This window comes from Rhinatrema bivittatum, chromosome 5 (genome assembly GCF_901001135.1).
Source record: "Rhinatrema bivittatum chromosome 5, aRhiBiv1.1, whole genome shotgun sequence".
In the NCBI taxonomy this organism is placed as follows: Eukaryota; Metazoa; Chordata; class Amphibia; order Gymnophiona; family Rhinatrematidae; genus Rhinatrema; species Rhinatrema bivittatum.
Genome location: NC_042619.1, coordinates 259,368,157 through 259,393,540, shown reverse-complemented (window position 1 = coordinate 259,393,540; position 25,384 = coordinate 259,368,157). Strand labels below are relative to the sequence as shown.

Genomic DNA, 25,384 nt, shown 5'->3' with positions numbered 1-25,384 from the left:
GGTCCATTAAAAATCACAGCTTTGTGGGAGCCACTATTTGTGCAGTGTACGAGTTCCTGTAAGAAGGCTCCATTCTTCCCCTCCGGTCTCTTTTATGTCAAGAAAGTTAATAGCCCTGTTTCTACTGAGCCCACCTTGGGCCGGCGTTCACAGAATCTGGAATTCATTTACGTTAAAAGCTGTCTTACACACTGTGCCACTCAGTGAGTTTATACCAGGGCCTTTCAAGGCTAAAGTCAACAAGGGTGTTTGGCTTCCACAGCAAGGGGCTGGATATTCCATCTTTATTTCTTTTTACTTTCCACTCAAGGGGCCTAAAATAATCAGTAGAATTCTGAGTAACGTGAAACCCATTTCTCAGTACTTCTGCCAGGTATTGTGGAGGAGGGGGACTGGGGAAGGTGGGTGGTTGCTAGGCTCTCTCTGAGCTCCAGCATATCCTACAGGGAAGCAGAAGCAGAGAATCATACCGAAACAACCTTTTTGAACTGATTTTTCAGCCAAGACGATAGCTTTAAGTTTCTGCTCATATTATTACTGATAAAAAAAAATAAGAGCCTCACTCTAACTTTCTTTCTACCGGATAGCAATATGCTTTAGATCCTTGAAATCCTACATGCAGGTGAACTACCTCTAGAGAGCATGGCCCAGCAGATTTCTGGATAGCTTCTGAAAGGTGAGAGAGGAGAATCAAGGTCATTTTTATTGTTGTAGCAGGAAAATGGTACTTTTAAGGGTAGTGCTGTGATGCCAGCTCTGGAGCACTTTTCTATACACATAGAAGGGAGTACTAGGGCTACTTTTATATAACTTGTATTCATGTTATCCAAAGTTTTCTGGTTTCTAGTGAGGGGGTTAGGGAGAGTTAGAAAACCAAAACCATGGAGGAGGCAGACGAAGCAATTATGCAGCCTCCAAACAATAAGGCACCTGAGGCAGGTGGGTTCATGATTACATTTTATAAGAAATTTGCTACAGAAGGACTCCTGATTGCCATTCAGCATGGGATATAATTTATGCCAGGGATTTTGTATATGATTCTATGAAAGTACATCATTTTTATAGCATGCTGACTTTTTTTTGCTTACTGCTGCAGTTTTTTGAACTTCTGGTCACTGGAAAAAATAATTTAGTACATTCCCCACTGTTGGCTAGGAGCAGTGCACTTGAAAGAACTTTCCCTTCCTTTTCTGACAATGTGTGGGAAATTATTTTAAGGAGGACGTTAGATTGCTTGAAGAGTACTGCTCCGCGACAGAAAGGAATGAAGCAGAGATATTATTAGTGTAATTATTTGATATAAGGCCTATAAGTTCTGAGAATGAATATGCTATTTTTCTTAGCCTGCTTGTAACAAAAACAAGTCCTGAAATCAGATATATTGGAGGGCAGTTATTCAGAAGGCTAACTGCAGATATCTGAGGAAAATAGGACACTAGCCTCTTGGCCACACCTAACTGCTTGCTGATCTGATAACAGTTGGGGCCTCGAGAACACATGGCAGTGGCCCAGAGGAAAAACTGGAGCAAAGGTCAGAAGAATGAACTTAAAAAGACCAACATGAGACAAGCTGTTTGAAATGGGAGAAAGATAGCTCAAAAGAATAGCTTTTGAACATTAACAGTGATTAATGAAGTGCCTGATGAGCTATTGCTGATTTTCTAATGTGTTGTGTTCCCAGATTTCCAAAAATATATCACATTGGGAACTGTGAGGGAAGTATTTTTGTGTATATATTCTTTAATGCAAACTCTAATCTTGTATGCTTTGATTGCTTATTCTCAGACTTATTTATAAACATAGAAGTTTTACTTATAAGTGTGTTGTGTAATCTATGTCAAAATAATCACCAATTTTACCACCCACTACACAATGTGGCATAGAAATGTATGGGATGTTGCTATTTATGAAACATTTAAAAATTCTCACATAAAACAATAGGCCTCCTGGTACCCACTGCAGAATATGCTAAAGCATATGCAATAGTAGCAAACCATCCACCCTAAATCAACAATTTGTACTGGAATAACCTTTCAAACCAGAGGTTGTCAAGTCAACTCTAGTTCTTGAGGGCTGCCATCATGCCTGGTTTTCAACATGTCTACACCTGATTGCAGTCCTAGGGGATTGAAGCTACAAGATCCTGTTTAGATACTGAGATAGCTGTTTACTCTTAGATAAGGGGTCCTCAACTCAGTCCTTGGGTTTCAGGATATCCACAAGATAGATTTTCATACAATGAAGACAATGAGATAGATTTTCATACAATGGAGACAATGGAAACAAATCTATCTCATGCTTATTTATTATAGACAAGCCGTTAAGCCCGTTAAAACGGGCTACATCCCTCTGTCTCTCACCTCCCCCTCATTCTCTCTCCCCTACCTCCCTCATTCTCTCTCCCCTACCTCCCTCCCACCCACTCACCCACTCCTCCCCAGCCTCCCTCTCCTCTCACTCAGTCCCTCCCTCCCACTCAGTCTCACTCACTCCCTCCCCCTCTCTCCCTCTCACTCACACTCAGTCCCACTCACTCTCCCTCAGTCCCACTCCCTCCCTCCCTCTCCCTCAGTCCCACTCACTCCCTCCCTCTCCCTCAGTCCCCGCTCACTCCCCCTCACTCAGTCCCTCCCCCTCACTCCCTCCCCCTCACTCAATCCCTCCCTCTCACTCAGTCACTCCCTCCCACTCTCTCTCTTCGTCCCTCCCACTTAGTCCGTCCCTCCCTCCCTCTCTCTCTCTCCTCCCTCCCTCGCTACTGGCCGCTGCCGCTACCGCCGCCGCCCGCCACCGCCGCCCGCTACCGCCGCCACTGCCGCCCGCCGCTACCGCCTCCGCTGCCGCCGCTACCGCCGCCGCCCGCTGCCGCTACCGCCGCCGCCCACCACCGCTGCCGCTACCGCCCGCTACCGCCGCCGCTACCGCTGCTACCACCGCTGCCGCCATGTTTTTTGGTTTTTTTTGACGCTGCCTAAGACCGACGTGCTCGCCCGCACATGCGCAGTAGAGCTGCTCTCTACTGCGCATTTGCGGGCACGTCGGTCAAGCTTCATTTATCTAGTTAGATATCCTGACAACCTGACTGGCTAGGTCTGTCCTGAGGACTGGGTTGAGAATCCCTGTCCGGGATCAATGCTTCTCAAAATGGTCCTAGAGTGCCCCTAGGTTATGGGTTCTCAACCCAGTTCTCAAGTCCCACCTAAGTAGTCAGATTTTCGGGCTATCCACAATGAATATGCATACAATGGAGGCAGTACATGCCAGTCTCTCTCATGCATATTCATTATGGATATCCTGAAAACCTCAATTGGCTAAGTGTGTCCTGAGACCTGGGTTGATAATCATTGCCCTAGACACAGGTATAAGAACATAAGAACATAAGAAAATGCCATACTGGGTCAGACCAAGGGTCCATCAAGCCCAGCATCCTGTTTCCAACAGTGGCCAATCCAGGCCATAAGAACCTGGCAAGTACCCAAAAACTAAGTCTATTCCATGTAACCATTGCTAATGGCAGTGGCTATTCTCTAAGTGAACTTAATAGCAGGTAATGGACTTCTCCTCCAAGAACTTATCCAATCCTTTTTTAAACACAGCTATACTAACTGCACGAACCACATTCTCTGGCAACAAATTCCAGAGTTTAATTGTGCGTTGAGTAAAAAAGAACTTTCTCCGATTAGTTTTAAATGTGCCCCATGCTAACTTCATGGAGTGCCCCCTAGTCTTTCTATGTTCTTCCAATCCTTGAGACACAAATGGGTCAGGTTTTCAGGCTATCCCTGCTGAATATTCATGAGATAGATTTACATACAATTAAGGCAGTGTACATGAAAATCTCTCTCATGCATAGTCATTGGGGATAGCCTGAAAACCCAACCCTTCTGAAGCCCTTGAGGAATGGAAGTGAATACCACTGACTTAGCCAGTCTGGTTTTCAGAATAGCCATAGGGCTGGATTTTAAAATCCTACACGCATAGCGGGGGTTATGCGCGCCGGGCCTATTTTATAAAGGCCCGGTGATGTGCGTAAAGCCCCGGGACTTGTCTAAGTCCCGGGGCTTTACAAAAGGGGCAGTCTGGGGGTGGGGCCAGAGGCCTCCTGCACAGCGGCCATTTGCTGCTGTGTCAGGGGATCGCGTGCTGGTAGGCTGCCAGCGCGCACAACCTGCACCTGCCCCGAGACAGGCACAGAAGGTAAATTCAAATTTGAGGGGGGTTTAGGTTAGGGCTGGGGGGGATAGGTTAGGGGAAGGAGTGGGAAGGTTAGTTTGGGGGGGAGGGGAGGGAACAGGGAAAGGCCGCGGGCGTCAAAGCATGCAAGATGCACTAGTGTGCACCCCCTTGCGTGCGCTGACCCCCGATTTTATAACATGCGCGCGCATGTTATAAAATTGGGCGTACATGTGTGCGCGCCGGGTAGCGAGCTCACATGTATGCCCGCGCGTAGGTTTGAAAATCTACCCCAAAATGAATATGTATAACTCATGAGATACATTTGCATGTAGTGGAGACAATGCATGCAAATCTATCTCATACATATTCATAGTGGAAATCCTGACTAGCAAAGGCAGGGGTCGCCAACTCCACTCCTCAGGAGCCACAAACAGGCCTGGCTTTCAGGATATCCGCAGTGAATATACATGACATTATTTGCATGCACTGCCTCCATTGTATACAAATCTAACTCATGCATATTCATTGCAGATAACCCAAAACCCAGGCCTGTTTGTGGCTCTCGAGAACTGGAGTTGGCCACTCTTGAGCTTGGAGGTACTCCAAGACCGGCTTGAATAATGCTGTCTTAGATAATCATCAGAACATGTGTCCAGCATTGTAAATTTGTATACATAGCTATATAAGATTAATGCTTACTGAACTAAAGTTTAGCAATATTTATTTAAATATCTTTGGCTATGCACACTGGGCTGTAACTTTCTCATTAAAAAGTAAGTCTGCAAGGAAACTAGGACTGGATGAGAATGTCCTTATGACCAGGAATTGGGTTGGTACCAAGAAGGTCTCTATATTTAAGGTAACCATATGTCCTTATTAACAAGGGATTGAAAATGAATTGTTTACCTATAGAACAGCATCAGTGCTGCCTTTTTTGAGCCACGTTCAAAATCAATAAGAGAGAGGTGCCTTTTGTTTTTCATCATCATTCTTATTAACAAGGGCACATTTTTCTGCTGCCCTGTTTTTTGTTTTTTTAATTCTACCCTATTTCTGAGTGGTTTTTTGTTTGCAGAGAAATGACAGGACAACATATCCCAGAGTGCTTAGTGATAAAGAGTTTAAAAAGAAAACAGGATCCAGTAGAAACATCTTATTGTTTATGAAGCTATCTGGTTGGGGATTCCTTTGTCCTAGTTTCTCAAGACTCTACTGCATTTCCCCCTCCTCCACCACTGCTGCAGGAGTTCTGATGCCCCAAAAGTCTGTGCCAAGCCCCAGTGGAAGGATAGCCAAGTGTCTGTAGCCCATGGCTCAATGATTAATGAGAAACAAACATCAACACTTTTTACTGCAACTGACGGAAGATTAGGTTCAGCAGAGTGAGCTCTGGTACATAGGATTTCCCTATCAATACCACTAGTTACACAAAGCCTATGCTAACATAGACAAGTTGGTTCTTTATCTCAAACCACAACATTCTGTGGTTTATTCTCCACATGTAATACACTCCTACTGCAGCTTGGCACCCACAAAAAATTTGGTGGAAGTCCAACCGGTGGTAAACCATACCGAAGAATTCTGATTTTCAGCCTTGTAGCTACTTTGAATTACATTTAAGCAAAATAGCTAAGGGTATGCACAGCAAAATCTTTTGTCGCATGTCTCTTTTTTTTTTTTTTCCATTTTATTTCAGGGGTAGGGGGGGGGGGGGAGTGCGCTTTCATTTTATTTATTTTTTGTTCCATGTTATTTTCAGGCTGTACCACGTGCTACTACCATTTACCATGCAGTAAAAACATTTAGCACAGGTTAAATGGTGTAGCATGCACCGAATGGTGTCAGTGCCCTCTAAAACTTGAAACAAATATTGTGTGTTTTATTCATTTGAAAACAACACAACAAACGCCAGCGTTTTCAAATGTCCGTGCACCCTGTAACAGAGTACATCCAGCCCTTCCCCAAAGCACGTGTGCCGCAGGTGCATCGCAAGCTTTCAAGGGCCCTGGTCTGCAATTTGCAAGTATTTCTGCAGGGAGGGTGCTCATTAATGCTCATTAATCGGGGACTCCCCTGAAAGCTCCTCTGTATCCAGACTCTGCATTCTGAAGCCCCTTCCCAGGCATCGGAACACAAGATCCCACCGGGTTCCTGCTGTGTCAGGTTCAATGGCTCTGTTAATGCTACTGAACAATACTGAGAGTCTGTTTCAAAAGTGGCAAAAAGAAAAAAAAGAAAGCTTACAATCAAATCTTATCCTGAAAACATGGGTTTGGGCCTTCTGCTGTTTATCAGATCATCTGCTCAAAGTCCAGGAGCCACTGCATCCTTCGGCCGCTGAAAGTAAACTCTCCAGTCCTGTTGCAGGCTCACAACACGTGCACACTGTTAAATGCAGATGTGTTTACATGTCCAGTATGAGGGTTCAGAACATTTGCTCCCCAAATTGGGGTGTAATCCTTCCTCACACAAAGTCTTCAGACACTCTCCTCGTGTTGGTAACCAGACCAGCTCACAGGATTCAACAACTCACTCAGCTACTCCCCAACGCTAGAACCACAGCTGCTTTGAACTGCTGACACCACTTGGAAAAGTCTGGGTTCAGAAAAAGGCGACCAAAATAGATCCAGGTATACATCAAAAGCCTTATGAGATCAGTGGTCCCCAAACCTGTCCTGGAGGGCCACCAGCCAGTCGGGTTTTTGGGATATCCTCAATGAATATGCATGAGAGAAAATTTACATGTTATGGAGGCAGTACATGCAAATTTTCTCTCATGCATATTCATTGAGGATATCCCAAAAACCCGACTGGCTGGTGGCCCTCCAGGACAGGTTTGGGGACCACTGGATCAGACATAAGGACCTAAATATGTACAATCTAGAGCAGGGATGGCCAACTCCAGTCCTGGAGAGCTGCAGACCGCCCAGGTTTTCAGGATATCCACAATATGCATGAGCTAGATTTGCATACAATGGAGGCAGCACATGCAAATCTATCTCATGCATATTCATTGTGGACATCCTGGCTCTCGAGGACTGGAGTTGGCCAACCCTGCCCTAGAGGAGGGAAAAAGACTGGGGGGAGTGAATGGGTTCTAAGAGACATTCAGATACCTCAAAGATATAAACAATACACAGGAAGCAAACCTTTTTCAAAAGAAAGGAAGCTATAAAACAAGAGATCATGAAAGGGCTCAAAGGGGGTAGATTCAACAGTAATATAAGAAAACATTTCTTCATGGAAAGGGTGTTAGATGCAAGGAAGGGTTCTCGGAGAGGAAGACAAAAACAGCAACAGAATTCAAGAAAGCCTGCGATAAGCACAGAGGATCTCCAGTTGCAAAGAAGGGAAAAGAAAGTCATAGATCAGCTGGGGCCTAGGAAGTAAATGGGGCAGACTAGATGAGCCTTGATGTCCTTATCCACTGTCCTATTCTGTTTCAGCGTGTCACTTTTGAATTATTTAACTTCCGGCGGCTGATGACAACAGAAAGAGCCTGACAGCTCCAGTCAAACCAAAACAACCTGAATCAGCTACATTAGGATGGTTATATAATTTAACAATATTTTAAGCAGAATTCCATTAATTGATGGCATAAACAGCTGTCTGCTGCTTTTTGCTACTTGCCAGAGTGTGTGTGTGTGTACTCAGGACTGGTCTGGTACTGTAAGCACCGGGATAGACGGAGGGACTCTTCCTTACCGTCTCCCTGAGAGAATTAAAAACAGGCTGAACCAATCAGAGCAGTAACTGTGCCTCTTCCACACAGGCCTAATCCACTTAATGATCATTAGCACTGTCAACTTAAATTATACACATCAGGAGCTGCCGATTAATAGAGCTGTTCTGAAGCTTTTCTGAGGGGGAGAGAGAATTGTAAAGTTTGCAAAGCTGACGATCTCGTGTTTACAAATTACAACCATCTGGGCCAAGTTCAGAGTCTGCCAAGCTGTGGGAAAGGACAATCCAGACACAATCTGTTTGCGATGAGGGTCAAACTTCTGGCAGCGTCCCCTGCATTCATTTTAAAACGAAATGAAACCTGCAACGAAACAGCCATAGCTCGTTTTGTTTAAAAATGAAACAGTCCCAAGATTCGAGGGAAGGGGCACTGACGCTCATTTTGGAAATTCAAGAAAAAAAAAAAAAAGCTATGGGAGCCACTAAAACATTAATATTAATTCCCTCCCCCCTTCCTGGGGTCTACGCTAATTGGCCAGACAGAAAGAGCATCAGTCAGTCCTGCACTGCTGGGTCCTGGTTCCACAATAGCGCTAGGCAGCCCTGAGGTCACTGGTATTTCGTTGCACGGCTGTAAAAGGAAATTGCGCCAGCCTGAGGAGTGAGGAGCAATCGCCGCCATTTTGAATCCGGGCAGGGCAGGGTAGGTGTGAGTGGGGGCGGGGGAATCCCCCTTTCCGCTTGGCAAATTTATGCAGACACCCTGAGAAGAGGGGATCTTAATTTAAGTGTTGAGTACGGGGGAGCATCAAAGTCATTTTTTCGTGGAAAGCAAGGCTTTACCTGCATAAATGGCCCCTTTTGAAAGTTGCCTAGCAACTGTGGAAGTAGGTTAAGGCACACACACACACACCAGGAGGGGCATTTGAGAGGCACATGAATCCCACTGGAAGAAGCAGGTGCAAGTCTGTGCACATAAGAACATGCCATACTGGGACAGACCGAGGGTCCATGAAGCCCAGCATCCTGTTTCCAACAGTGGCCAATCCAGGTTACAAGTACTCGAATATTAAATAGATCCCATGCTATTAATGCTAGCGATAGCACTTTTTCTGATTCCGTTTTTGAAGGGAACTCCTGCTTTTTCAAAACTGACGGAAAGTCTGTGTAACTGCCCACAGTCTATACCCTTGGGTGAGCAGTCTGAACGTTGCCTATTTTGTGTGTGTGTGTGTGTAAACCCATCCTTTGCAAATCAACCTGGGGGTTTTGGGTGTAAAAGGATGCACAAAACACCATCTCATGTGTACTATTGCGGCCATTGGAGGGGATGGAGCAGGAATGGAGAAATCATTACCTGTCTCGCTGCAAGTATGCGGCTAAAATGAATCCAGAAACATTAGTCCTATGTGGGTAGTTCTAAAATTACCCTCCAAAATGAACCAAAATGCAAAAAACAGGCCAAAATACAAAAAGAAAAAAGCACCCCAAATGAACAAAAATGAAACAAGGTTTCCCTGTATAGGGTAACCCCCTCTATCCCTGCAATTCTTTAGTTGCATTAAGAAACTGCCTTGAGATGGGACCCTGGGGATGGATCCGCTGCGTCACCAAAGGGCAGGAAATGAATGGACAAGGCTGAAGCGCCCCTTTCTCAGGGACTGACTTGGGATTTTACTGAGCTGGAGGTGCACAGTGGTATTTCTGGTGTCTCCATGGCATGAAAATCAAGTTAGCAAAACCGGTCTCGGGCATGGGAAGCAAGTTATCCGATCATCCTTCAGGCACATTAGCAAATGGGATGTGCTCTACACCTTCCCTTTCAATCATTCCCCTTCCTATTCTCTCGCCTCCTTCACTTCACTGGACCCCCTCTTACTCCCCCTCCCAATCCACCTCAGAGCCTTCTTGATCTTCTGCTGGCTGGCGTCTCTCCCACTGGTAGGATCTGGCCTCCCCGCTTTTCATTCGTGCGAGCCTGGCCAGCCTTTATCTCGACACTGGCAGGTCCTGGGAAACCACCAGCAGCCTTTTTGCACCAACCCATGTGAGAAAAAGAGCACCTTCCTCAGGGCTGCAGCTGTGAGAAGGGGAAACATGGCAGGCTGAGGTACCACAGACCAGGTCCGGCTTACAGGCCCGATTAGGTGCTAGAATTGTTTACTTATTTGGATAGCAGAAGAAGAACCCCGAAACTTAGTGGCCAATCCTCCCAGTGGGCTCAGTGTAGACCTGGAAGCCTGATTTGTCTTTGTGCCAACAGGCCAGCCTCACTCACAGGGCAGAGCAGTTTAAACAGCCCTTCTAGAGGAAAGGGGACGCTCCTAAATCCTTCAGAAAATGAAGGAGGAGGGGGGGATGCAGGCAAGAGGTCCTCTTCCCTGAATAACAGGCCGATACAGTACAGTGCGCTCCGGTGGAGCACATGTTAACCCGCGTCTGGACGCGCAGCCAACCCCCCCCCCCCCCCCCCGGAAACTAATAGCATCCACAACATGCAAATATATGTTGATGGCCCTATTAATTATTCCCGCAAGATTCAGTAAGTAAAATGTGCTGCCAAGCCGCACATTTTACTTTCAGAAAATAGCACCTACCTAAAGGTAGGCATTAATTTCTGCCGGCACCGGGAAAGTGCACAGAAAAGCAGTAAAAACTGCTTTTCTGTCCACCCTCCGACTTAATATCATGGCGATATTAAGTCGGAGGTCCCAAAAGTAAAATATAATTAAAAATTAAAAAAAAATTTTTTTTTAAATCAGCCCGCGGCTCAAGGGTTGAAAACCGGACGCTCAATTTTGCCAGCATCCGGTTTCCGAACCTGTGGCTGTCAGCGGGCTCGAGAACAGATGTCGAAAAAATTGAGCGTCAGCTGTCAAACCCGCTGACAGCCGCCGCTCCTGTCCAAAAAGGAGGCGCTAGGGACACGCTAATGTCCCTAGCGCCTCCTTTTACCATGGGCCCTAATTAGTATATTTTTCTTTACTGGATCGCGTGCCCAGGACACTGGCCTGTGCGCTCGCCTGCTCTCCCGCTTTTCTTTCTGTATCGGCCTGTAAGTGACATACAGAACTTCTGTGGGGGGGGGGGGAGGGTCCCAGGTCACACAGGCTCAGCCTTTGCTCTTTCTGCTGACTTCTGATATGGAAGCCTCCCTGTTGCAATGTGCACCAGCCTGTGGGGGAGGGGATCCCCTCTCCCTGCCTCCTCTCATGTCGTTAGTGCACGCGCGGCACTCCGGATACTACGGCAGCGCATCCTTTTCCTTCCACAGCCCACACCATTAGCCTGGATCCACCTCATTTCTTCCCATGGAATAACACATTTTTTCATTTTTCTTTTATGAAACAGGGAATAAATGTTTTCACCATTGTTAGTGTTGTGTTATTTGTGGGAGGAAATTCGTTATAGTAGTTAAGAATAATCTTCTCCTCCTTCATATCTTCATCTCCCCCCTCTCCCGGCTGCTTCCTGATCCTCCTCCTCCTCACAGTATATCTCATCTTGCAGTCTCCCCTAGAGTCTCATTCTGGCTCTCCCTTCTGTGATCTCTCCCTCTCTCTTCTTTCCCCCTCCCTTGGTTGATATCCAACTCTCCTCTCCCCCACCCTACAGGCAGTGTACACCTGGGGTCCTATATCCTACAGGGTTATGCTGTCAAAGCTGGTTGGGAGGTGCCCTTTGGTGAAGTAGACCTGGCGCTGTCTCTGCAGCTTTTAATTGGGTTGCAGGAAAACAAATCTCAGCTTCAGCCGAGTACAGTTAATTTTGAAATGGTCCATCCCAGGGTTGAGGAGAGCTGAAGAATGGGAGAGAATTTCAGAGGAGAGAGGGGGGCACTTGAGCTGACTGAACAGACCAGCGGTGACCAGGAGGATAGGGCTACTCTTCTCTGCCCACTGAGAGGCACCAGAAGGAGGAGACTTTAGAGCGAGTGCCAGAAACCTGGGCTCCAACTCAATTCGGCATGCTTTTTCAGTTTGGGATCTTGGAGATAGCTAGGTGGGTTTAGATTTTTTTTTTTTTTTTAACAAGCATAACAACAGGACTAGGACAAATATAAGACCGACCTGGTTACCTCATCACAAAATGCTCTCCATTGCTAACTTGTTTTTCTTAAAATGATTTAAGTTAAATCACATTTTTTGCAGTCATAGACATCTGATTTAATGCTGCAAAACATCTAGTCTCTTCCCATCAGAGGGCAAGTTAAAAGTCTGAAATCCCTGTCTTTTACAGGGTGCTAGGGATATTTTATGGGCCTGCTGATGTTTCCATTCTAACGGGCTTGGGGCAATTGTCTTCTTTAGGTATCAGAAGCAGATGGGCAGGCTGCCCAGAGTCAGGCTCTGGAGCCTTGCGGATGAGATGATGGTGCAGGAAAGAGGACTTTGGATTCATTGTTAGGAACTGTGGAACATTTTGGTGAAGGGGCAGCCTCTTTGACAGGATGAGCTTCACCTTAACCGGGGGGTTCCCCAGCTGCTGGCACCAACATATGAAAAGGATTTAAAGCAGCTTTTAGCTTAATTCTTCTTTATTACATTTTAACAAAGCAAGTAAACATACACATTGCTACACTGAACATATCGGGTACGCTGGTGTGTTCTGTCCAGTGTCCCCATACCTAAAGTCAGAATTCAAGCAGCTTTTAAACTACACCATGGGGGGAAACAGTCACTCAGGAGCACATGGTTTTCTGTTAACCTCTATAAATAAACTCTTCAAGATTAACCTAAAACCAGAGTAACCTTGATAACAAAAGAAAGTTGGCCTGTAGCCAGTGTTAAACTCAGAAACTTTCTCCCAGGGAGCACCAAAATTACTACCAATGCACCTGGAGTGTAAAAATATGAATTCATTTTCATTCATATTAAATCCTGCGTCTTCTCTGGGGGCCACCCACATTTCCTTGAGGGAGGAGGATAGCAGGAGCCCTAGGAAAATGTCTGAATTTCACACTTCCTGTGGCAATGTTACCATAACTGTGTGTGCACACTGTCGGGCCGATACAGTAAAGTCCGCGGGAGAGCAGGCAAACGCCCGCTCTCCCAGCACGCGCACAGGCCACTCTCCTGTGCACGCGATTCATTATTCAAATTAGGTCCGGCGGTAAAAACAGGCAAAAGGAGGCGCTAGGGACACTAGTGCGTCCCTAGCGCCTCCTTTTGGACTGGACCGGCGGCCATCAGCGGGTTTGACAGCCAATGCTCAATTTTGCCGGCGTCGGTTCTCGAGCCCGCTGACAGCCACGGGCTCGGAAACTGGACGCCGGCAAAATTGAGTGTCGCCATGATATTAAGTTGGAGGGTGCACAGAAAAGCAGTAAAAACTGCTTTTCTGTGCACTTTCCCGGTGCCCGAAGAAATTAGCACCTACCTTTGGGTAGGCGCTAATTTCTGAAAGCAAAATGTGCGGCTTTGCTGCACATTTTGTTTTCTGAATCGCACGGGAATACCTAATACCAATCACCTCACCGATATAGTCCTCTCAGATCCCAACACGGCCCTACGCTCCTGGAATGCAATCACAGAAAACATAGCCAACAAACTCTGCCCTCTAACAACTAAAAAATCCCACCCAAACTCCTCCAAAAAACAACCATGGTTCACTAACGAACTCAGAAGGCTCAAACAAAATTTAAGACAAAAGGAATCCAACTGGAGAAAAACCCCAAACGCCAACACACTCTCAACTTACAAATTCACGCTTCATCAGTACAAGGCCTCCACCTACAAATCAAAAAGAGACTTTTATGCTTCCAAAATCCACAACTTGGTCTTTGACGCCAAAGCCCTATTCAACTATGTATCCACCCTCACCCAAATACCCTCACCAGAGTGCCCTAGTAACCAAGCTCAATCTAAAGCTGAAGAACTTGCACTATTTTTTCAAAATAAAATCACGAATCTTCTTACTCAACTTCCTTCCAAAATCGCCCCCCTTCCATCATCTCTACTGCCTCCCATCAAAAATAATCACCTCGAATTCTTTGAACCTACCACAGCTGCTGAAATCCAAACTATCCTTAGAAGAATGAAACCTTCTTTGCACCCAGCAGACCATATCCCTACCAAACTTCTTCTTTCAATCCCAGACACCATATCCAAAACACTGGCAGACATCATCAACTGTTCACTCTCTCAAGGTTCCTTCCCTGAAGACCTCAAACAGGCTTCACTCAAACCACTCTTAAAAAAACCAAACTTGGAACCAAATGACCCTAACAATTACCGACCTATAGCCAATCTTCCTTTCATTGCCAAGATTATGGAAAGGCTGGTGAATTCCCAACTATCAGACTACATTGAAGACAACAAACTGCTATCCGCCTCGCAATATGGATTCCGCAAGAACCTAGGTACAGAATCCCTCCTCACCTCCCTCACAGACCTCCTTATTCTTGGCATAGACAAAGGCCAATCCTTCATATTGGTCCTTCTAGATCTTTCAGCAGCCTTTGATACCGTCAATCATTCTATACTCTTAAACCAATTATCTACAATAGGAATTTCTGGATTGGCGCTCTCCTGGTTCAAATCGTTTCTCACTAACAGAGGTTATAAAGTTAAAATCCAAAATAAAGAGTCATCACGTTTCGACTCGACCATTGGAGTCCCTCAAGGCTCCTCTTTATCCCCTACACTCTTTAATATTTACCTCATGCCTCTTTGTGAACTCCTCACCAACCTCAACTTAAATCACTTTCTTTATGCAGACGACATACAAATACTGATCCCCATCAAAGAATCATACTCAAAAACACTCGATTTCTGGGAGTCCTGTCATCAAGAAATCAAAAACCTCCTCAACAGCCTAAATCTGGTACTTAACTCCAATAAAACAGAACTATTACTCATTTCTCCTGAGAACAACAATCCTTCAACTTGTCTTCCAACCAACCTACAAACTACTCAAGTAAGAGATCTAGGTGTTCTAATCGACAATAAACTAAACTTCAAAGCCCACATAAACAAAACAACCAAAGACTGCTTCTATAAGCTGCATGTTTTAAAAAGGATAAGACCCCTCTTCCACACCAAAGACTTCAGAACCATCCTCCAAGCTCTCATATTCTCCAAATTAGACTATTGTAACTCTACGTTACTTGGCCTCCCCTCCACCTACACCAAACCCCTACAAATGGTCCAAAACGCAGCAGCCAGACTACTAACACCAGGAAGAGAGACCATATCTCCCCAGTCCTAAAAGACCTCCACTGGTTACCAATTCATTTCAGAGTAATTTACAAATCTATCACCTTAATATACAAAATCATTCACCAACACACCACAATTGACCTACAAATTCCTATACGTTCACACAGATCCACAAGACCGACCAGAGAAGCTTACAAAGGATGCCTCATTGTTCCACCTACAAAAACCACTAACCACAGTACCTTAAGACACCGAGCCTTCTCCACAGCAGGCCCACAATTATGGAACACCATCCCACCAGATCTCAGAAATGAGCCATGCCTCCTAACTTTTAGGAAAAGACTTAAGACATGGCTGTTTAGGCAAGCCTTCCCGAACTCCACTTAACACGCCCACCATTAAAGACTCCACTCAGCAACTGTATATTTCGGATTGTGTATATATACTGTACTATTGTATATAATTAACCTCCTTTTTCTCTTTCTATTTTCCCCCTCCCAGTTATCAGCCCCTGTTAATTGTAACTGCATCTCTTCTTCACGTTTATTTATGTTCTTGGTTGTTTCTTCACACCCCTGTTTCATGTAAACCGGCATGATGTGAATGCTTTCATGAATGCCGGTATAGAAAAACCTTAAATAAATAAATAAATAAAAATAATAGGGCCATCAACATGCATTTGCATGTTGCGGGCGCTATTAGGTTCGGGGAGTTGGACACGCGTTTTCAGCCCCTTACCGAATAAGGGGTAACACTAGCGCGTGGAAAACGCATGTCCAATAGAGGGTTAACAGTGCGCTCCATCGGAGCTCCATCGGAGCGCACTGTACTGTATTGGTCCGTCTGTAAGGGAGGAGCCAGCTAGGTGGCTCAGGGCATGATGTTTTAGACAGAAGAGACAAACCGAGATGAGATTTGTGCCCAGGCCAGGAATGATGAATAAAACGGAAAATGTCATAATGCCTCTGTATCGCTCCATGGTGAGACCGCACCTTGAATACTGTGTACAATTCTGGTCGCCGCATCTCAAAAAAGATATAATTGCGATTGAGAAGGTACAGAGAAGGGCTACCAAAATGATAAGGGGAATGGAACAACTCCCCTATGAGGAAAGACTAAAGAGGTTAGGACTTTTCAGCTTGGAGAAGAGACGACTGAGGGGGGATATGATAGAGGTGTTTAAAATCATGAGAGGTCTAGAACAGGTAGATGTGAATCGGTTATTTACTCTTTCGGATAGTAGAAGGACTAGGGGACACTCCATGAAGTTAGCATGGGGCACATTTAAAACTAATCGGAGAAAGTTCTTTTTTACTCAACGCACAATTAAACTCTGGAATTTGTTGCCAGAGAATGTGGTTCGTGCAGTTAGTATAGCTGTGTTTAAAAAGGGATTGGATGGGTTCTTGGAGGAGAAGTCCATTACCTGCTATTAAGTTCACTTAGAGAATAGCCACTGCCATTAGCAATGGTTACATGGAATAGACTTAGTTTTTGGGTACTTGCCAGGTTCTTATGGCCTGGATTGGCCACTGTTGGAAACAGGATGCTGGGCTTGATGGACCCTTGGTCTGACCCAGTATGGCATTTTCTTATGTTCTTATGTTCTTATGTGTTTCCTGTGAATCCTCTAAAATATTCACTATTAATGGGTAATGTGCTACCTGCAGCCTTTCAGTATTTCTCTGTCTGGGTGGTGTTTTAGCTGGTCTGGAAGGAACAATAAGGAAGATAAAATTAGGTATCTGACCTGCTAATTTTCTTTCCTGAAGTCCTACCAGAACAGGCCAGAATCCCATCCGTTGTCCTGCTCCTTTGTGTGTATATTCTTCTTGCAGTGTTTTGCATACAGTGCTTTCTGAGTTTTTAGAACTCCTTTGTTAGGGAGATCAGCAGTTTAAGCAGTTCACTAAAGTTTGAATAGTTTTCTTGTTTGATGGTGTTTCCCCTCTGCTTACGAGGAGGGCTGGCTTGGGGAGGATAATACTGAAAGGCCACAGGTGGCACGCTGCCTTATAAGGCTGCTTCCAGCAAAGCTTTCCTTCTCTGTCTCCATCTGCTAACAGGAGAGAAACCCAAGCGGCTGGACTGGTCTAGGGGACGATAAGGAAGTTACCATAAGTGTGTGTGCGTACTGTGTAAGAGGAGGAGCCAACTAGGTGGCTCAGGGCATGATGTTTTAGATAGAAGAGACAGACCGAGAAGCGACTTGTGCCTGCATGTTTCCTGTGGATCCTCTAAAATATTCACTATTAATGTACAAAAATATTTATACATAAAATATATAGAACAAATCATTGCCTGGCTATGTGTGTTTTCAGTCCCCCCCCCCCCCGAGGAGCTATTTCCAGGAACTTGCCTCCTCTGAAGATTCACGCAGAACTTCCGTTTTCCCAGTTCCAGTTTCTGGGTGTGGGATATTGGGCTACAGATAAATGAGGGCAGTGGCTGTGCACCAGAAAATAGATAAGGTTAATGCCTTCTCAATGAAGCTGAAAAGGTAGTTGCAGTGCCAGCTGAAGTTATTTATGTTACATCAAAGGGAAAGAAACAGGACCCTCTTACACTGAACACGCCTCCCCCATCAGGCAAATAGCATAGATCAGGAAATTCAACAGTCATGTTTAGCAGTTACGGTAACTTATGCCACATCAGTGGTGTAACGGCACTGTACAGAACAAATCACATGCACTGAATGGGCCAGGCCGAAGAACCCAAACGTAGGCGGAGAGAGGCTAAGTCAGGCATTGAGGATGAGAGGGGGATGGGTTCCACATTAGCAGCTCTGGGCACAACGCTGCACCGGAAGAGAGCACTTTTGCCTTCACTTCCGCCAAAGATTGCTAAAAAATATCAGAAAAGTAATGTCAAGGAATATCTTTCACTTCTTTCTCACATCATTATGATGGAACAGGCAATTGCTTCTACTTATTTTTTAAATGTTTTTATTTATTTTCCTATAAGCAATCAAAAAAACAAGATATCCAAACTTTATCCACTTGTGCTGTTATCAACACAAAATTTTATCCAATAATTTTTGAATAATTTTTGAAAAGGTATGTGAAACCGCATCAGCAAGCCTGACAACGGCAGTGAGCCCACTTGCCGTCCGGACTTCTCGTCATGTGCAGCGTGTTGTTGTATCAAATTTTTTATCTTTTGTTATTTTTATATAGAGGCAGCTTATTGTATATCCTCTAAGTCCCGTTTACAAGTTGTGAAATGCATCATTTGTCCCGCTCCGTCCCAAATGTCCCGCTTCGTCCCCAAATGGGACGGAGCGGGACAAATGATGCATTTCACAACTTGTAAACAGGACTTAGAGGATATACAATAAGCTGCCTCTATATAAAAATAACAAAAGATAAAAAATTTGATACAACAACACGCTGCACATGACGAGAAGTCCGGACAGCAAGTGGGCTCACTGCCGTTGTCAGGCTTGCTGATGCGGTTTCACATACCTTTTCAAAAATTATTCAAAAATTATTGGATAAAATTTTGTGTTGATAACAGCACAAGTGGATAAAGTTTGGATATCTTGTTTTTTTGATTGCTTATAGTTTGATACATAAAACAAGAGCTGTGGTTCTTTGTGCTTGAATTTATTTATTTTCCACCATTTGTGACACTTCAAAGCAGATTACATTCAGGGACTGAGGTATTTCCCATTCCCACAGGGTTTACAATCTAAGGGTGTTATTTACTAAATGTCTTCTACCATCTTGGATCTGTGGGGAAAATGCTTAGTAAAGAGGGCCCTCGGTTTCTGTCTGAGGCAGTGGAGGGTGAAGTGACTTGTCCAAGGTCACAAGTGGGATTTGAACCCTGGCTTCCCAGTGTTGTAACCTGCTGCTCTAATTACCAGACTACTCTTCTACCCTGCTTTAATTTATAAGAAAACTGTATCATCTTTATTCTGAATAGCGCGTCCATTAAAATCACCTCTGGTCTTCAGCCCTGTTCTGGAAACACAGCACGTGATTCTGGGTTTCTGAACAGCCACAACAAATATGCTCAAGATAGATCTGCATAACCAGGGCCTCCTCTATATGCAACATGTATCTCATGCATATTCATTATCAGGGGCGGATTGGCCTATCAGGGGATCGGGCATCCCCCGGTGGGCCGATCGCTCCGGTCACGTGGTCTGCCGTGGGTGGCCGTGACAGAGCCACGCTCGGCAGACCACGTGACGTGTCCTGGGCCGGCCTGAGCGGCGAATACCCGGGCCGGTCCGACATCGTGAGTCCGCCGCTGTTCATCATGGGTAATCACTTCTTAACACCAGGCCAGCGAGGTGTGTCTCCAGGACAGGACTGAAAAGCCCTGCATTAGATAACAAGGACTAGGAGATCTCATCACTTTAAAAATTCCCTGTTGACATTTACGGAAAGAAAATGTCTTCACGGGATAAGTGCACCAGATCTGGAAGCTGGAGGTAACAGGGTTATCAGTAGAACAGCAGGAAGAGGACAGCTTTGAGAACCTCCTCCCCGAGCTGTACTCCTGTCCTGAAGTCAGTAGGAGGGAATATAAGACTCAAAAGTAGCAAATACCAGGGCCTCACTTCAGAAAGTTGTGGAAGAGGGACCCTTCCCCTTCATCCCCCTGCTCCTCGCTGGAAGCCAATGGAAAACCAGCAGCTCTGCCTCAGACCCAAGCCCAGCTGCAGACCAGCACTGAAGGACGCTTATAGTGCTAAAGTTCCCTCAAAAGAAAGCTCTCCGTGGCAGGCAGACCTCCACTCGTCAATGGTTACTAATTTGTGAAATTTCTAACTGGGCCAGCATAGCAGCAACCAACAGCTCATGCCTATTGTACAAGTCTTCAGTTTACTACTGTGACCCAAGGTTGTTGTACAGAGGGATCTTTGTATATGGCTTAAATGTAGCAGTTTGCAGTTTTCAATAGATGCCTTTCTGCACTGAATTCCCCTCCTGTCATCCTGCAGAAGGGACCTTTGCACTTTTTCAGCGAGAAACACACAGGATCTCTCGCAAAATAAGAAACCCGTGGCGAGATTCAGTGGAACCCAGACAAAATAAAAACATGCAGAGTCCCTGTGCTGTACAATCCCATCTGAAATAACTCGACAGCTCCGACTACAGCAATAGCAAACAGAGCAGAGACATGGGATTAAAATGCAAATACTGTGGGGGATGGAAGAGAGAAATACCAGGCCATGATGCCTTCATGTAGGTGCCTCCTCAGGTCAGACGCTACCTAGAGAGCCTTCTGCTGTTCCTCTCCCGGGCCAGACACATCTGGATGTGAAGCTGTGTCTGATTTGTGCACATACCCAAACACACACCCCCCCCCCTCAGGGGAGCTGCGGCATGGGAGGAAGTGGATGATATTAATAACCTATTGAAGGGTGGTCAATCAAATTGAATAAATAACAATAAGAATAGACAACCTGTTTACATTGCTCACGTCAGGGAGATGGAGGGAGAACTATTACACGTGGACACTGCTCTATCCTACCCCTACCACTAAAAAAATGCCAAAAATAGCACATTGTGCATTTTAGGAACATATATATATATATATAGCACACATCATTTAAAAATTAATAACATGTAAATAAATTGCACATACAATATAAAATAATTTAGTACAGATTTCAGTACCTAAACTGGATATAAAATGTGGGAAATGGATGGGGGGAGGGGATGTTCTACCTTGGTCGTTTTAATGATTTTTTTTTTCACCTCAGTCTCTTCTCTGCTTTCATTGTTCATTTTCTAATGTCATTTTATGTTCCTCCTTTTCCCATTTCTTTGCTACTCAATGTTTTCTCCTTCTCACCTTTCAGATGTCTTTCAGATGCTTTGAGTCTGCTCCCCGGTTGCCATGGGAAAGAAAGATTGGGAAGTGGGAGATGGGGCCTGAGAGTTGGGGAGAAGAAATAGAAGTGCTAGAGGGCTGACAGGTGGGGCAAGAGAACAAGCAGGAAGATGGGGAAAGCCAGAAACAGGAATGTTTTTTCTCTTCATTACCAGCACTTTAGCACTCTTCTTTCTCTCTCCCATCTATCACCCTTCCTCTCTTTATTCCCTCACTTCCACGTCCCTGCTTATTTGCCCACTGACCACTCTAAGCCCTACATTTAGTTTTCACCAACTCTCAAACCTTCTTAGCTCTTCCTCTCCGTCTCCATCCCCGACTCTTCCCCCACCATCCCAACTCTCCAGCTCCTTTTCCCTGGCTCTTCCCTGACCTCCCCAGCCTCCTATCTCCCTTCCCCTTCCCCCGACATACACCAAGATTCCATCTGGCTCCTCCCACTGCCCAGGCTTCCATTCCTGTCTCTGGCTTTCCCCATCTTCCTGCTTGTTCTCTTGCCCCACCTGTCAGCCCTCTAGCGCTTCTGTTTCTTCTCCCCAACTCTCAGGCCCCCATCTCCCACTTCCCAATCTTTCTTTCCCATGGCAACCGGGGAGCAGACTCAAAGCAGCCAAGGAACTCCGGAAAGGTAGCAGACACCGTGGAGAAGAGTGAAAACGCTCCACTTCTGTGCCTTGTGACCGCTTCCTCTTCCTCCTTCTTTAATCAGGAAGGCCATGCAATCGGAAGACGGGAGGAAGCAGCAGCTGCAGGGACAGGTAGCACGGTGCTTTCACTATGCCCCGCAGCACCTGCTGCCTCTTCTGCTTCTCTCATGCCAGTTGTAGCCATTTTACCTGCTTCTCAGCTGCTGTGAGACTCGATGATTGCGCAGGTGATCTGGGAGGCAGGAGAGAACCAGATCAATGCTGGCAAATGGATCACTTAAAGAAACAAGGTTGGCTATTCCTGCGGTAATGGCAGCAGTTTACTGCCTCCTGCAGTTTGGACTCCCTTCCCCCATGCGGCATTGGGGCTCTGGCTGCGTGGCCTGTAACAGGCTTCCTCATTCCCCTGAGAACCTCCGCTCGCGGGTCACATGGCACGGGCTGGGATACCCGAGTCTCTTAAAAGCCTCCTCCCCTCCCCAAAAGCCTGTTTCTGTGACCAGCAGCAGCAGCAGCTCTTGGAGGCTGCTGCAGAGCTGAAGAAAACAAAGCAAGGCCATCTCCTAACAGTTCCCTACACAATGTTTGAGGATACCTCATCTTGGGTCTATGAGAAAAACGCCCTGTACCCCCTGGTCACATGATAGCGCAACCGCTGCTTTACAAACAGCTCCTGTACAGAGCTGTGCAAATCTGACTCCCATAACACTTCAACAGGTTTCACTCCCTGCTCAGTCAAAGCCATCGCAATCGGGCACACGTGTTGCAGAGAAACAGCAGCATTCTTATAAAAGAGGGAGACAATTATATGCAGGGCTTAATTTGTGGGGAAGGCTTGCTGCCCTGCTTCTGTTCAGGGGATGCTCTGCTCCAGCCCCCTCCCCTCCAGGCAGCCTGCAAGGAAGATGAGGAAAGGGCTTGTGCCGGGAGCAGAGAGCAGACCCATCCTCCTATTCTGCAGGGACGAGGAGAGGGCATGTGTGATCCTGAAGCAGGGCGGAACAGAGCCAAAGCCCATTCAGATTTCAACCCTGGCATCAAGTTTTGAACTTCTGATAGTTCCACATTCTTTTTGTGTCTGTTACGTGGACACGCAGAGCAGGTGTGTCCTGCCACCTTTCTTCCAGGACCTGATGAAGCAGAGCACAGCTGGCAATGCAAATCAGTGATGGCTCCCCCCCACCTGCAGAAGTGGAGTGTGAAGAGGGTGTTGCGTGCGTGTGTGTCTGTGAGTGTGTGAGAGAGAGACTGTGAGTGTTGGGGGGGGGGGCGCATTTCACACCCAGTCCTGGCCCCTCCCCCAGCCACCCGCACACCGCAGTTCCACTTCCTTTTTGTCTATAAATTAAGTCCTGATTATATCCTATATCAGAAATGTTCCCATCCCATTTTTTGGTGTTGCAGGTTCTTTTCTCTAGAACCCACTCCCAACCCCTTCTCTGAAATGCACCGTTTCCCTCCTCCCCCCACCATAGATGACGTGGCCAGCTGTGCTTGGTATGTGTCTTGCTAAAGCAACCAGGCCCAGGCTGAATGCTAATAAACGTCTCCTGGAATGGTTAATCCAGGCCTTGCTTGAGCTGCTCCTGGATCCCCCGAGGAAAGTGATATGGTGTCAGTACCCCTAAATCCTCCCTGGTGTGGCCAAAATCTCTCAGAAGGGAGCAAGATAACTACAGCCAAATGTTTTCCAAAATGCATTACAGAGACTAGAAGTCAGGCAACTATCGGGCAGCTTCCACGTGGGATCGGGTTTCCTGCCGCCTTCAGCCTTTCACTTAGCAGTGTTTAGCACGTGGTTTTAATGAACGGGAGCTGCAGCCCTGATGCAGGGGAAAATGTGGGTATGTTTTCCAGCCATGGTTTATTGAATTGCTTCTGTGCGCCGAGTGACAGGCCCAGGGACTGTGCAGTGGGCCACTCAGCTTCTCCAGTCTTGGTCTGTGCTTTTTCACACAAATATTAAGACCTATATTACTAAGAGCCATGAGTCTCCGCTAATCCTCAGCAGATACAGACAAAGGCATGCCGAGCTCGCTGCTGCCTGTTTAGGGGGGAGGATTTAATGCCAGTTCTAGAAGGGGCATTAAATCCTCCCCTGACAATGTGTAATGAATGGGGGGGGGGGGGGGGGGAAAGCGTCACCCAGATCTTCAACCCTGTACAGCAGAAGGAGTCGCTGACTTCGCTCCCTCTAAAAAGTCCTTCTGTCTGTCTGTGGATGACTATGTTTCTGACGTGTCATGCTTAATTTTAGTGTTATTCAGCAAGACCGGCCTGCATGCCAAAGGCTACATTAAACCTAGCTCACACGCTGGCTGGGGAGTGAAAAGTTGCTGGAAACGCCAGGTTTCTAGGGTTTTGCAGCCTTCCAGTCTGACTCGGATAATACTTTGGCCTCGGTGCTCCCCTAACTCAGCAGAAACTGTCGGGCATGGCAGTAACTGGTTTTCCAGCATGTGAGCAGTGTGGAAGACTATTACATTACAGGGTAATATGCAGAGATACCAGAAGCAGTTTTGACATCCTCCTCCAACATCTGGACGCCCTCCTCCCTCACCTCCCAGGGCCGACTAACATCTGCATCCGAAGCACAGAAACTTGTGTGATTAATCCACATCCACTGTAAACTACTAAACCAGAGCGGGAAGGAGAAAAAAAAAGGCTTTAGGGCTGACCCTGCTGGAGACCACACTGCTGATATCAGTGATGGCTGGCTTGTAACGAGCCCACCGGACAGTACTACCCCTAACTAATCAAGCTAGATATTTCACTTGGATGCAGCTCCATCACTGCTCTCTACATTAAAGGTGGGGGTGGAAGGGAAATAGAACCAAGAGCTAAGAGAAACAGATAAGTATGAGAGAAAATATGTGTGAAGCTTGCTGGGCAGACTTGATGGGCCATTTGGTCTTCTTCTGCCGTCATTTCTATGTTTCTATGTTTCTATGTTTCTATGAATAACGGACCAGTAAATACTATAAATTATACAGCACCAACAGAAGGAAGCGAGGGCAGCCTGGAGGCTCAGTGGCAATGTTGCACTCTGCCATGTGGAGGGACCTGGGGCCCCATTCCCAGCCGAGCCAGCACTCACAGCCCCCAATGACAGCCAGTTGCCCTATTTAGGGTCCATGATTGCAGATTTCTGGAAGGAGTCCTGGTGCATGCCCCCCCCCCCCCCCCAAGATTACAGCTGACGCTGCAATGACTGGACCAGAGCAAGCTGGGAGGGGATTTAGAAGTGGGCGGAGAATACCCAGGTGGTTGCCAATGAAGGATCATGGCACTGAATCCCCAGTCCGACTGAGCTGGAAGCCAAATGAAGGAAGCAGCAACAACAAAGTTCCTACATCCAAAAGGCAAGAGAAAACATTGCCCACAGCCAGTTTCTGTCAGCACACAATCCTCAACATGTGCAAAGAGACAAGATGGAAACAGTTCGGTTATAAGCCATTACTGTCTTTGTGCACGTGCAAAATAATACTAACCCAACAGGGAAAATTCGGTGCTGAGCTACCAGCACCCAAGGACTGACACCTTGCCACCTGCATCAGAAAAGGTCTCGGACTCCTTGAAACATCCACAGGGAAACCCACACAAAAAAATACTTAACAGCAGCCACAGTGTCAAACCAACTTACTTAAAATAAAAAGAGCTGAAAAGGGCCGCAGGGGCAAAACTTACACAGCAGCACTGTAGTTTTAGCAGACAATAGCCAATCAGGACGCTGGCAGCAAATATCAATTTAAATTAGCTTAAGCAAATGATAATGATGTCATTGCCCATTCACAAAGAAAGCCACAGTCATGTGAGCCAGAACTCCCTCACAGATCACGTGAAGCAGAAATTCAGGGAACAAGCAAA

The 25,384-nt window shown here is 46.1% G+C and overlaps 1 protein-coding gene across 3 annotated transcripts in view; it reads right to left on the bottom strand.

The window, feature by feature from the left end:
* Positions 1 to 25,384, bottom strand: part of ADGRA2 (adhesion G protein-coupled receptor A2) — a 273,188-nt gene that overhangs the window by 143,345 nt on the left and 104,459 nt on the right. Inside the window, exon 1 of one of the 3 annotated variants that reach the window (XM_029603895.1) lies at positions 6,421 to 6,711. The exons of the other annotated variants lie outside the window; for them this stretch is intronic. The gene's annotated coding sequence lies outside the window, so the exon portion shown is untranslated. Of the gene's footprint in view, positions 1 to 6,420; positions 6,712 to 25,384 lie in introns of those variants that run through there. 3 annotated transcript variants of the gene reach the window in all.